The 12,965-nt window shown below is 34.4% G+C and overlaps 2 pseudogenes; both read left to right on the top strand.

The window, feature by feature from the left end:
• The first annotated feature begins 2,199 nt into the window (after positions 1-2,199).
• On the top strand, positions 2,200-3,286 carry LOC129392111 (DNA (cytosine-5)-methyltransferase 1-like; annotated as a pseudogene).
• Positions 3,287-3,505: 219 nt separating this feature from the next.
• Positions 3,506-4,047, top strand: LOC102992479 (serine/arginine-rich splicing factor 3-like; annotated as a pseudogene).
• The last annotated feature ends 8,918 nt before the right edge of the window (positions 4,048-12,965 follow it).

The following is a 12,965-nucleotide window of genomic DNA, read 5'->3' as shown; positions in this document are numbered from 1 at the left end:
TAAATAATAGTGGCAGGCAAGTAAAGGACTGTAAATTTTGAAGGTTGCCATAATGACTTGATGCTTTTAAAAAATCTAATTCATTGTTCACATTTATTTTAATGTATTTTTAGACATAATAGATATTATTTTATGTACATTTATTGTAATGTCATTAAAATGAGTATGTTTTAGCTAACAAATATTAATAGTTCTATTTTTTATGGAATCTTCTGTAAGTGTTCTTATGGCCAAGTGGAAGAACATTTTTAAATTAAACAAATATGGACATGAGCTGAGATTTTGCCACTTAATGGCTGTTTGACTTTGAATTTTAGTTTATTCATCAGTAAAATAATTGAAAAAATAACATCGGCTTTTTAGGATTGCATACAAATGTCTTTAAACTTCCTTATACTTAAAATTCCTTTCCCATATCTCTTTATTCATTAGGTAAGAAGCAAAGTAACAGTAACTGACTATTCTAAACCAAGTAGATTATAAACTGGCATCTCTTCCTGTGTTATGCAGTCTTCTTTTGTAGGGTTTTCTTGCCTTATTCTTAGGTTTCTATTTAAGAATATGCATGTGGTCATAACCAAGTATTTAGCTCTCTCTGCTCTTCTCCCCTATAACATTATTTTTAAACAACTGTTCGTTTTTTCCAGTTGTAGAAAATGATATGAAGCATCAAATCTATTAAATCATTTAAAATTTGCTTCATCACTAGAAAGAGGTTGGGGATAAAGTTGTTTACTTACTTTTTTCTTATTTATGAGCTTAAAATTATCAGCTTTTCTGACATTCATCTGCGCAATTGCCTAGATGTATAATAAAACCCTTTTTCACTCACTGCAAATTCCCATGGGGCTGAAATGCATCTGCTTTGCATTATTGTATATCCCTGCCATGTGGATAGCTTACATCACGTTAACTTTAAAAGGTACTGAAATGGTGCTTTGCAGATACAAAGGAGAAAGGAATTGGATCAACAGTCTCCAATAAACAAATGATATCCTAGTATTTAACACTGACTTATTTTAATTTATTTCTTAAAATTACCTATGTTCATTGAGAGTAAAGGGTCAAAACTGAATTTGGTTTTCTCAGAATGGTGTATTCTAGGTAGATTAATAAAGTCATTAATGCTTCCATATTCGCTGATTTAACAAATCTTATTTGCTTACAAACTATGCACTATAGAATAATAGGCTCTATGCAAAATCTGCCCTCCAGATTTTACTATATTCTTTTAATAATTGTGTTTATGGTAAATTATCACACCATGGGGGAACATTCTTTCTAATTTGATAATTTATTGGCAGATTTATTTGGTTAATGTTAAAACTTAGTGTGGAACTTTAGGCGTATGGCATTCAAGGCAATTCCTTATGTTTGGTGGGAAGAATTAGAGTGTTAGACTAAAAAGAAAGACTTAACTGCATAAATTATAGACTACATCATTAGAATTATTTTACTTATTTATTCATCCATTTATAGATTTTTTTAAACTTCCTAAAACAGCTTTAAAAAGCAGTATTTAATTGTGTTTAATAAAACATAATTAAATACACTTGATATCAAAACTTCTTTCAACTATTTAAATTATTTAATCTGATTCTGTGCTTCCTTATTTGTGAAATGGAATTTTACTACATACTTCATAGTTTATGGAGATTTTTAATTGAATTTAGAGCAGTTTTGAACTGGTTCAATGTAAGTGTTCAATAAATAAATAGTTTCAATAAAAGCTATAATAATGTGATATTCAATATCCAGCAAGATTGTACATATTAGGAGTAAGTAAACAGTTTAAAGAATGTCAACATTGTGTATGGAAAAATTTAGTTGAACTTAAGCCAGATGATTGAAGAGAGTATTTATGATTAAGCAAAATTAATATTATATATATGGCCTTTTTAAGAATAACTGCGTAAGTAGACAAGTAGAAGCCATTAAGGAAAACACTAATTGTTTTAACTACATAAAAATTAACATTGGTTATCTGTGTGCAAAAAAATTACAAACAGTATAAAATCAAAACAATTAACTAAAAAAATCATTTGCTTAATTTATTGTAAACAATAAATTTCTGTCTCTGAAAACGCTCACAAAGGAAAACCAAAAAAATGACAAATATTCCAGGTTAAAATTGAGCGAAAGGCCCCGCCCCTCCGCCCACCGCCCGACTGGCAAGGTGAGGTGGCCGCGCGCGCAGACATGGCGGAGAAGCTGGAGCTGAGGCTCAAGTCGCCTGTGGCGGCCGAGCCCGCCGTCTACCCGTGGCCGCTGCCGGTCTACGACAAACCCCACGATGCTGCTCACGAAATCATGAGACCGTCCGCCTCAAAGATTTGGAAAGAGATAGTTTAAAAGATTTGGAAAGAGATAGTTTAAAAGAAAAGGAATGCGTGAAGGAGAAATGGAATCTCTTGTCTGAATTCTTGCCTGAATTTATGCAGACAGAAATAAAGAATCAGTTATGTGACTTGGAAACCAAATTACATAAAGAAGAATTATCAGAGGAGGGCTCCCGGGCTAAAGTCAAATCCCTTTTAAATAAAGATTTGTCCTTGAGAACGGAGCTCATGCTTTCAGTCACGAAGTGAATGGATGTCTAGAAAATGGGAGCCAGACAAGTGGTGAGGACAGCAGAGTGGAAATAGCAGAGAAAAACTAGTCCCCCGCACCTGTTTCCTAACTTTGCTTGCCCAGGAGAAGCAAGTCCGATGGAGAAACAAAATCAGCTGAAGTCTCATGTAGCCCCAGGATTACAAGGCAAACTACCAGGCAGACCACCATCACATCTCATTTCACAAGGTGTCCTGCCAAACGGAAACCTGAGGAAGACCCTGAAAAAGCAAAATCAGATGATTCTGTCGATAAAGACGAAAAAGACCAGGAGGAAAAGAGACGTAGAGTTACATCCAGAGAGCGAGTTGCTGGACCGCGCCCTGCAGAAGAACCGGGAAGAGTAAGACCAGGAACACATGTGAAAGAAGAAGAAAGAGATGATAAAGTAAAGCCTGGTCACCTCCAGGAAGAAGAGAGACTCAGAAGTCAAACCTAAGGACTAACACCTAAACAGAAACCTAAGGAGGAGCCAGACAGAGATGCGAGGCCCGGAGGAGCTCAGGCTGAAATGAATGAAAGAGAAGACGAAGATGAAAAGAGGCACAGAAGTGAACCCAAAGATCTAGCTAGCAAACGGACACCAGAAAGAAAGGAACCTGAAAGAGTAAAGCCACAAGTTTCTGATGAGAAAGATGAGGATGAAAAGATAAACAGATCCCAGATATATTACTGAAATATCTACAGAAGTGCTTCTAAAAGGAGAGGAGTCTCTTCCGAAACATCACCACTGGCCTTCCCTGGTGGCGCAGTGGTTAAGAATCCGCCTGCCAGGCCATTTCGTGGACGATAGGTGTGCGAGAGCATCTGCGGGTGCCACGCGGGAGGGGACCGGGAAGACCCAGCCAAGGGTGTGTGGATTGGAGCCTCCGCGTTTCTAACCCGAGATCTCGAAATGCATCGTGATTCCTGTCCATTGGAGTGTAAAGTTTATGTAGGTAATCTTGGAAACAATGGTAACAAGACTGAATTGGAACGAGCTGTAGGCTATTATGGACCACTCCTAAGTGTGTGGGTTGTTAGAAACCCTCCTGACTTCGCTTTTGTTGAATTTGAAGATCCCCAAGATGCAGCCGATGCTGTCCGAGAACTAGACGGGAGAACACTATGTGGCTGCCGAATAAGGGTGGACCTGTCGAATGGGGAAAAGAGAAGTCGAAATCGTGGCTGCCTCCTTCTTGGGGTCGTCACCCGCAAGATGATTATCAGAGGAGGAGTCCTCCACCTCGCCACAGATCTCCAAGACGGAGAAGCTTCTCCCGCAGCCGGAGCAGGTCCCTTTCTAGAGATAGGAGAAGAGAGAGATCACTGTCCCTGGAAAGAAATCACAAGCTATCCCGATCTTTCTCTAGGTCTCCTAGCCGATCTAGGTCAAATGAAAGGGAACAGAAGACCACTTTGCAAGAGGAGTGGTGTACAGGAAATAACTTCATTTGACAGGTGTATGTACAGAAAATTCAAGTTTTGTTTGAGACTTCATAAGCTTGGTGCATTTTTAAAGTGTTTTAGCTGTTCACATTTGTTTGTCTCTTGGAACAGTGACACATAAAGGTGTAATTCTCTATGGCTTGAAATGGATCACGTGAGGCATGTAATATGAAGAATTGTTACTTTACAATGTTCCCTTAAGCAAAATTGAATTTGCTTTGAATTTTTAGTCTTGCCGAGACTGATAATAAAACTCTTGGGGCTTCCCTGGTGGCGCAGTGGTTGCGCGTCCGCCTGCCGATGCAGGGGAACCGGGTTCGCGCCCCGGTCTGGGAGGATCCCACATGCCGCGGAGCGGCTGGGCCCGTGAGCCATGGCCGCTGAGCCTGCGCGTCCGGAGCCTGTGCTCCGCAACGGGAGAGGCCACGGCAAGGGGAGGCCCGCATACCACCAAAAAAAAAAAAAAAAAAAAGGTGAGGGGAATGGTATTGGGCAGAAGGAGAAGTTGAAGGGCAAAGCAGTCCAAACAAAGGCTCTCATCAATGATATGGGCAGCACTGGATCTGGGATGGCCATTCAGAGTTGCTCTAAATTTAGGCAGAGAGAACAGGCTTTGAACGCCCACATTGACCAGGTGTTGAATGCTGTCTGTCTTTGGGAAGGAGGTGTAACCTTGGGAGAGGTGGCTCCCTTAGCCCAGGGACATAACCTAGAAAGGGACTTAGCTGTGCCATCAGCAGCCTATACTTCTGGCAGCTAGGGGAATGAGCTAATGGGGAGATCTGGATGGCACCCCACAGCACTTGTTATAGATACCATTACTGTTTTTATTTCTTTTGCCTTTGTGTTGTGTCTAGATTCTAGGAATCAGAAGGTTGTTTGCTACACTCCTCCTTGCATTGTTAGCTGTCTCTAGGGCCACAAAAAAAAAAAAAAAAAAACAACTCTAACTCCTGACCAGCTTAAAAAAAAAAAAATTTGAGTGAATGACACTAATAAACACACCAAAAAAAGAACAGCAAGGTCAATAAATACTTGAAAAGATATAATAAAAATACGAGTTAAAGTAAAATATTTTATTTGTATTATATTGGCAAAATTGTTAAGAGGTTATTACGGATGCAGAGGAAAGATTATCCTGCTACACCTTCAGTGAGGGGATAAGATGGAGGGCAAATTCTTTCAAGAAGCAAAAAAAAAAAAAAAAGTGTGCGGAAAGCCATAAAAACCTCTCGATCTAACAATTCTAATTTCATGTAATTATTCTTAGAACATGTTTAATAATAGGAATAATTTGTACACTATTGTTTATAATAGCTATTAAAGAATAAAGCTTTTGATTTGTATTTATTATCATGGAATATGAGCATATTATGCTGTTCATTTTTAAATGATCAAAAATGTATTCAGAATAATCTCCTTGTTAGAAATAAGACTATGCATACATTCATACACACATACATACCTTCTTCTAGTAGCAACTCATATACATATATATACACACGCACATATATATGAATATATGTATGTGCCTATATAACAGGTTAACTAAAAGTAATTATCTTTAGGTGGTAACATTGATGGGTTTAATATATTCTTTATTCATTGCATCTCATCGTTTTAGTGAGTCTCTATAGCTTTTATTAAGGAAATAATACAAGCTATAATAAATTATGTTAAGCAAAGGAGTAGGTGAGGATAAAGAAGACAAGCTACAAACAAACAAAACAAAAATGTAGTCAATTAATTTGTATCATGAAGTCTAAATACCTGAACACCAGTCATCATTGGTATTGTATGAATTCTTCATTTATGTTTGCTAATGTTAAGTGTAGTATAGTCTTGTCTGTTGGAAAATATTGATGAGACAAATTTAGGTTAAAAGTTTTAATAAATCTATCTGCAGCTTCCCATAATTACAAACACATATGTGAATCTTTTGTACATAGGGATTATATAAAAGATGACACATGCCAAACAATTCTTCCATCACTGTTGAACTTGAAAAGGTTCCTTTGCATCTGAAGTTTAAAGAACATCTGATATGTGATTCTGCATTTTTGCTTCATGAAGTACATCCCTACTTCTACTTTCTGCACCCTTCAGTTGATGCATTGACTGCTTAATTCCCCATATTCCTTTGGACAATTAAGTGATGTTAAGGTTAATGTCTGCTATAGCATTCCTTTTGAGCCTCTGTAAACTTCTTGCTCCAAACTATTTTCCATAAATATTTATTTAAGATTCTAATAGCAGGCCTTTCCCATTTTACTATATCCTTGGTTTCTTACTTGGCAGATTGGTTAGGTTATGTGACTGCATTTTGGGTTATCCTTTTTGATATTCAGCGTTGACATATGACTCATAGGTGGCCTGGTTTTGAAAAGACGTGCAAAATATATGAAAGGGGTATTTTGAAAGGGTTACATAGTATGACATAATAACAATAGAAAAAGGGTTATATGGCATGACATAACAAGAAAAAATAATATTTGTTGAGATACAAAAGAAAGTAGAATTATATTGGTGATAATACTCTTAACAGAAGGACATACCAATCAATGTTTTCAGTTATATAAAATTCTTCCATCTGGTACAATTCTAGCAAGAAAATAAATATTAAGGTGGAGTACTGAATCTCATTTTACAGGGTTAATAATAATAATAAAATAGAGTGGAAAAAATCTATTCTTGTGTGCTCATTTCTTTTGCAACAGCATACAGCTGGGTTCTATCTTTTATTGTGTATATTATTTAAGAATTATATTTCTTTAAACTTTGATCATGTAATTTTCTTACATCTGGTTTTATTTGGCACTTGCTAGAGAGTGTGTATAAAAGGTTAGTTGAACATGTACACTCATCTATAGTAAAAAGAGTGTAGATCTTTCATAAAATATACATGTATAATATTTATATGCAATTTAATTGCTATTTATATTGACCTAATAAATATCTGTCAGTGTGGTTTAAAATGGTTTAAACTAGTTAAAATTATAAGATGTTATTTTAATTCTGAATCTTACTTTTGGTTGTTGCTACCAATCTATTCCATATATATTTAATCTCCTACCACATATATTTTAAAATATGTTTATTTTTTCTGTAGCTTAGCGTTGATCATGAAGTACTATAATTACAGGTTGAGACTTCAGATTCTGGTCAACTCTGTGACCCTGAGCAAGTAACTAAACCTCTCATTACTTAGCTGAAAAATGGGTTTAATCATATCATTTACATCGTAGTGTGATTGTACGCATTCAAAGTGATAATGCACGTAAACTATTTAGAATGCTGGGTGGTATATAAACACTCAAAAATGTTACCTGTCGTTATTATTTACCTTTATGATTACATTGCATGTGTCCTCTTGTGAAGTAAGAATTTACTATCTCTTTAGAATCAATTATTTTAGGATAAAGTGAATCTGTAATAATTATCAAAACTGTGTTATTCAGCAAAATTTATGAATATTGAATTCCAGAAGTTGCCCAAATGCTGTATTATTTTTTCCAAAGTAATTGTTCTAATCTTTACTCATTGAAAGGGCATTTATCTGAATAAAACATAAGATACACAAGAACAGAAAAAAGTAGAATGGTATCTTTCTGTTATAAAAAGGAAAAATAAGATTATCCATATATCTAAATAGTGATATATGATATTGGAGATGAGAATAAGACTCTTAAGAGAGTGTTAAGAGTCTTAGAAATAAGAATATTTTTAATAGAATTTTTACTTTAGAACCATGTAAATTTTATATATTTGATTTATAAAAATTAAAAAGAAAAAAATGAGGCTAACACATAATGTAAACATGCGTGAGAATGCATTATTTCCGATAACTTTGAAATACAATATGGTGACTGTTCCTTAAGGCAGCTAGTCTCCAGGGAGATGTATTCCATTGCTTGAAATAATAGGTACTATATAGGTTAGAGATATGTTCAATAATTTGATACCTGAATCTTTCACTTCAGTACCACAATATTATGTTTTTAACTTCAGGATAACCCCCATGAGATCTTAAGAATTAAATGATGTGTAAATGAATGTTTCACAACACTTGATTTTCTTCACTTTTCAGAAAATTATATTGATGATAAATATTTTAAAATATGTTAAAACCATATGAAATGTTACCACAGAACATGACAAAAGTCATTTTCAAGTGCCAAATGCAACTGAAACAACATACCACGAAGAAAATGAAAAGGCAAGTCACTGACTAGGAGAAAATATTCACAACACATACATCTGAGAAAGAACTTATATCTAGAATATATAAAGAACTCTTACAGCTCAATAATAAAAGGACAAACCAATTTAAAAATGGTCACGAGATTCTAACAGACACTTCATAGAAAAAGATGTACAAGTAAGCACACGGAAAAGTGTTTGACATCATGGAATGCAAATGAAGCTACAATGGGATACCACAGCATATTCACTAGAATGGCTAAAATGTGTTGACCAGGATGTATGACTCTCACACGTTGCTGCTGGTGATGTAAAATGGTACAACCACTTTGCAAATTTATTTGGCAGTTTCTCCTAGAGTTAAACATTCACTCTTATAATGCAAGAGAATTAAATACATATGTTCATAGAAAGACTTTACACAAATAGTCATAGCAGCTTTACTTATAACGGCTAAAAACTGGAAAGAACTCAAAAGTCCATCAACAGGTAAATGGATAACAAAAGCTGGTATATCCATACAAAAGAATACCAACCAGCAATGAAAATGCTTGAACTACACACAACAGTGATGAATCTCAAAATCATTATGCTAAGTGAGAGAAGCCAGATATAAAAGGGTACATATGATATGCTTCAATGACATGAAATTCTAGAAAAAGCAACTCTAGTTTATAGGAACAGAAAGCAGGTCAGTGCATGCCTAGGACTGGGAATGTAGGGGATTGACAGGGAAAGGGCACAAGGAAACCTATAGAGTGATGGAAATGTTATATGTATATCTTGATTGTGGTAAAGAGTACCAGAAATATACATTTGATGAAATTCTTCAAGCTGTGCATTTAAAATGGGTACATTTTATTATATGTAAATTAGAGTTCAGTAAAGTTGATTAACATCTTCTGCACCTTATGAAAGGGGGGTTGAACTCCCTTTGACACTATTTCCCATGTTGAAAGTCAATTTTATTCTTTTGAATATAATATTTGTTGGCTTTGAATCTAAAATAGCACTGAAAATAGTTTCAGAGAAATTTCTATTTCTCGATCTACCTATATCCACAGCTATCTTGTAGACATCATAAATATCTGCAGCCATTTCCAAGGACCTATATGTTTGAATTAAAGTTCTAAATTTGAAAAATTATGGATTTCTGATTAAACTGGTATTTTAAGATCACTCATCATCTTATTTCACACAGAGCAATAAGAGTTAAATTAAAAAGAAAAATAAGAACTGCCTAGAGTTCTTTTAAAAAAGAAAAGACAGGGCTTCCCTGGTGGCGCAGTGGTTGAGAGTCCGCCTGCCGATGCAGGGGACACGGGTTCGTGACCTGGTCCGGGAAGATCCCACATGCCACGGAGCGGCTGGGCCGCTGAGCCTGCGCGTCTGGAGCCTGTGCTCCGCAACGGGAGAGGCCACAACAAGACAGTTTCACGGTCAAACAAGAAGCAAGTGAAATACAAAGTGTGTGTGTATTTATTTACATTACAGATCACAAAATATACTGATGTGGTAATTCACAAAGCCAGTCACAATCATCACAGTTTTTCTATATTAAGCATCCTTTTGGTGGCATGGGATTTTTACTAAGAACATCTGTCCATGTCTTAAAGTAAAGAGCATACCCTTGAACTCTTTTTTGAAAACAGCATCTTTGATTAATGAGTCTACTGTACTCATTAATCAAAGTGATGTATTACTTTTTATTTATTTTAAAATTATTGGGAAAATAATTTTGCATAGGATGAAAGAAATAATTCAGAGAGAGTTTGTATTTGTGAATGACAATAAAGATGGTTAGATTTTATTTTATTTTTTAAATTTCTAAACATCTTATAAAATCTACAAAATAAAGAAAAAAGGATACTTCTTTTGATTACAGAAAAATTCCAATTTTAAAAGTAGCATACTCCCTTTACAGAAAAATTTAGGAATTACAAAATGATTTAAAACAGAAAAAAGCCACTATAAATATTTCATTTAATCTTTTAAAACTATTTTACATGCTTAGTTGTGATATTCCTCATATATAACTTTATATCCTACTTCTTACCTTAACATGACAAAATAACATTTCTATGTTAACACTAATTTATTTTAATTCTTTTAAAATAGTTACATAATGTCATAGTACAATTTCTTACTTAAAAATTCTTTTACTAATGTACATTTAGGAATTTCCAAATTTAGCTCTAATGGGTAACTTGACCTTTTATTTTCATATTTTAAGCACTTTCATAAGAACAAATTTCCAGAAGTGAAAATACTGGATCAAATGGAACATTTTTGAAAAACAAGTGGAATACAAAACTGGCCTTTAGATGTTGCCGTTTACTATTCTCCAAATTACTTAAGTATCACAGCTCAAATGTTGTAGTGTTTAAAAGGTTTTCTATCCTTTCCACATCTGTACAGCTCTCTCTTTGTCATCAAATTCTACCTTTATATCCACTCATAATTTTAGCCTCTCACGAAGATGGCCATCAAAAGAAACATATATAAATGCAACGAACCAGTTAGTAATTGGATCATGTTGTAAAGGTTTTTGGAAGGCAGCTGCAGAAACTGGCCTGCGTTAATTATTTGACTTTACTTTCCTCACTTGAAAAATGAGGCTAATAATATGTCCCATAGGGTAATTGCTTAGGTTAAATAATATTAGACAAAGCTGCTCTTGTCCAAATGTCATTGCCTTCTCATTCCCTTCTCAAAATAAGAGAAGGCAGCTAGTCTACACGTGTATTAAACATGAACTTTGGCTCTTTTCTTTATTGAAGAAGCGCTCAGGAAGGGTTTCTATATTAAGGACCAGGCTTCATAATTTAGAACATGGATAAGTGACTCAGTTACCAGTGTGTCCAGTCAGACTTCAGAGGATTCATTTGGTAATGTTTACATATGGTCCTTTTCATGAATTGACTGGATAATGAAATTGCTGAAAATGAAGATTAAGTTTACTTTCTCACAATTTAAAATTGCTAAGGCAATTTTCTCTATTTTTTAAAAGGAATTACCATTATTCTACACTAATTTTTGTTGTTGTTTTTCTGGAACTGAGAGGACTTGGATTTTTAAAAATTTTCATATATATCCAGTTATCTTAAAATAGCATATGGTTATCTAGAAAAATAATTGAATTACAATGTCAGTATGAATATAACACAAAATTGAAATAAATGTTTACTTTTGAACTAAATATTATTTTGTAGTATTTCTGTGACATACACACCTTTAAAAAATGAGTGCAAATCATTATTTAGAGTCTTTATATTTTGCTGTTTACATCTAGAAAAATAACTTCTGTTAAAAGTAATGCACTACTACCTGAAACTAACACAACATTGTAAATCAACTATACTTCAATAAAAAAAATAAAATAAAATTTTTATAAAACTAAATAAATAAGATTTGTTTAGCTACTTAAAAAAAAGTAATGCACTACTTAATACTTTAGTTAAATAGAAAATTTTTAATATTTTCTGTAATTTGAGCCCATGAAATTTAATAAAACAGAATAATATTGGGGATTACTTAGGTTTATTTTTAGGCTACTCAATTGTGTTTTACAACAGAAGTATAGAACTATGAATCAAAAGGTCTGAGTTCTCAAAAATGCTATCACTTTATTATAATATGATCTTACTTAATTCTCAGCCAAAGTCCTGACATTGTTTTAATACAAAATTCACTGATAAGACAGTATAGACTCCCAGAGATTAATTTTGTCTAAACAAATCCTTTTTTCTTCTATCATGCCATCTTGCCTCAGATTAAATATTGGGTACAAAAGGAGTAATATACTGAGCCCTAGACTGAAATATAAGGTTTTGTCATGTATATTAATCTTGATAGTTCACTGTGTCCTATGATGCTCTTCTCTATATGGACATTTTAATATTGTCTTGGAAGAAAGAAAACCAGAGCAAAGGAAATGGAGGAAGGAAGAAAAGGAGGAAGAAAGGAACGAAGGAAGGGCTAGAGTGAGACTATGGACACACCTGTCAGAACTTGAGAGCATTATGGGAAGAAACATGAATGGGGTAAATTATAAATAAAATGATAAAAAGCAGTTGACAAGAGAAATATGAAGAATAAAGAAAATATAGGAAGAAATTATTTTTAACATACTTGATAGTTTGTAAGAGTTTATGAAAAGACTGTGTGTTCCACTACACACAGACTTAATGAGCTGGACCTCATATGCTGGATTCCTTCACTCCCACAAAATTCAGGCTTTCTTTATAATACTGTCATTGTCTGTCCAGATGTCTATGTCCTATCACTGACTTTGGGAAAATTTGAATTTCCTGGGATATTGAAAAAGATGGTTGTCTAGAAAGAATAATTTGAGCAAAATATTGGGCCAGTGGTAATCATCAGTCCTATTGGATACTCATTGGGCAACTGCCAAAGAGAGATCCTCCCCCAGTACCTATAGAACTACAGACATACTCAAAGGCCCTGGAGATGGACGGTGCTCATTGGTTGCTGAATGCACAGTCTGCAGGTTCTAGAAAAAATTCAAGCCTTTTTGTGCTTGGGGACAATAAAATTTACTTGGATAGAGATAGCATCAGTAGTTACTCCACTTCTTTCCGTGAGATATAATCAGGTCTGGATTCCTAGTCCTATATAACTCTAACTCTTCTCTCTCTTTATTTATTTATAATCTCAGAGTTTGGAAATTTCTTCTTAGCAAGATACCAAAACTCAGAAAACATTTT

The sequence above is a fragment of the Physeter macrocephalus genome, chromosome 5 (genome assembly GCF_002837175.3).
Source record: "Physeter macrocephalus isolate SW-GA chromosome 5, ASM283717v5, whole genome shotgun sequence".
Lineage (NCBI taxonomy): Eukaryota > Metazoa > Chordata > Mammalia > Artiodactyla > Physeteridae > Physeter > Physeter macrocephalus.
This window is presented reverse-complemented; position numbering and strand designations above follow the sequence as displayed.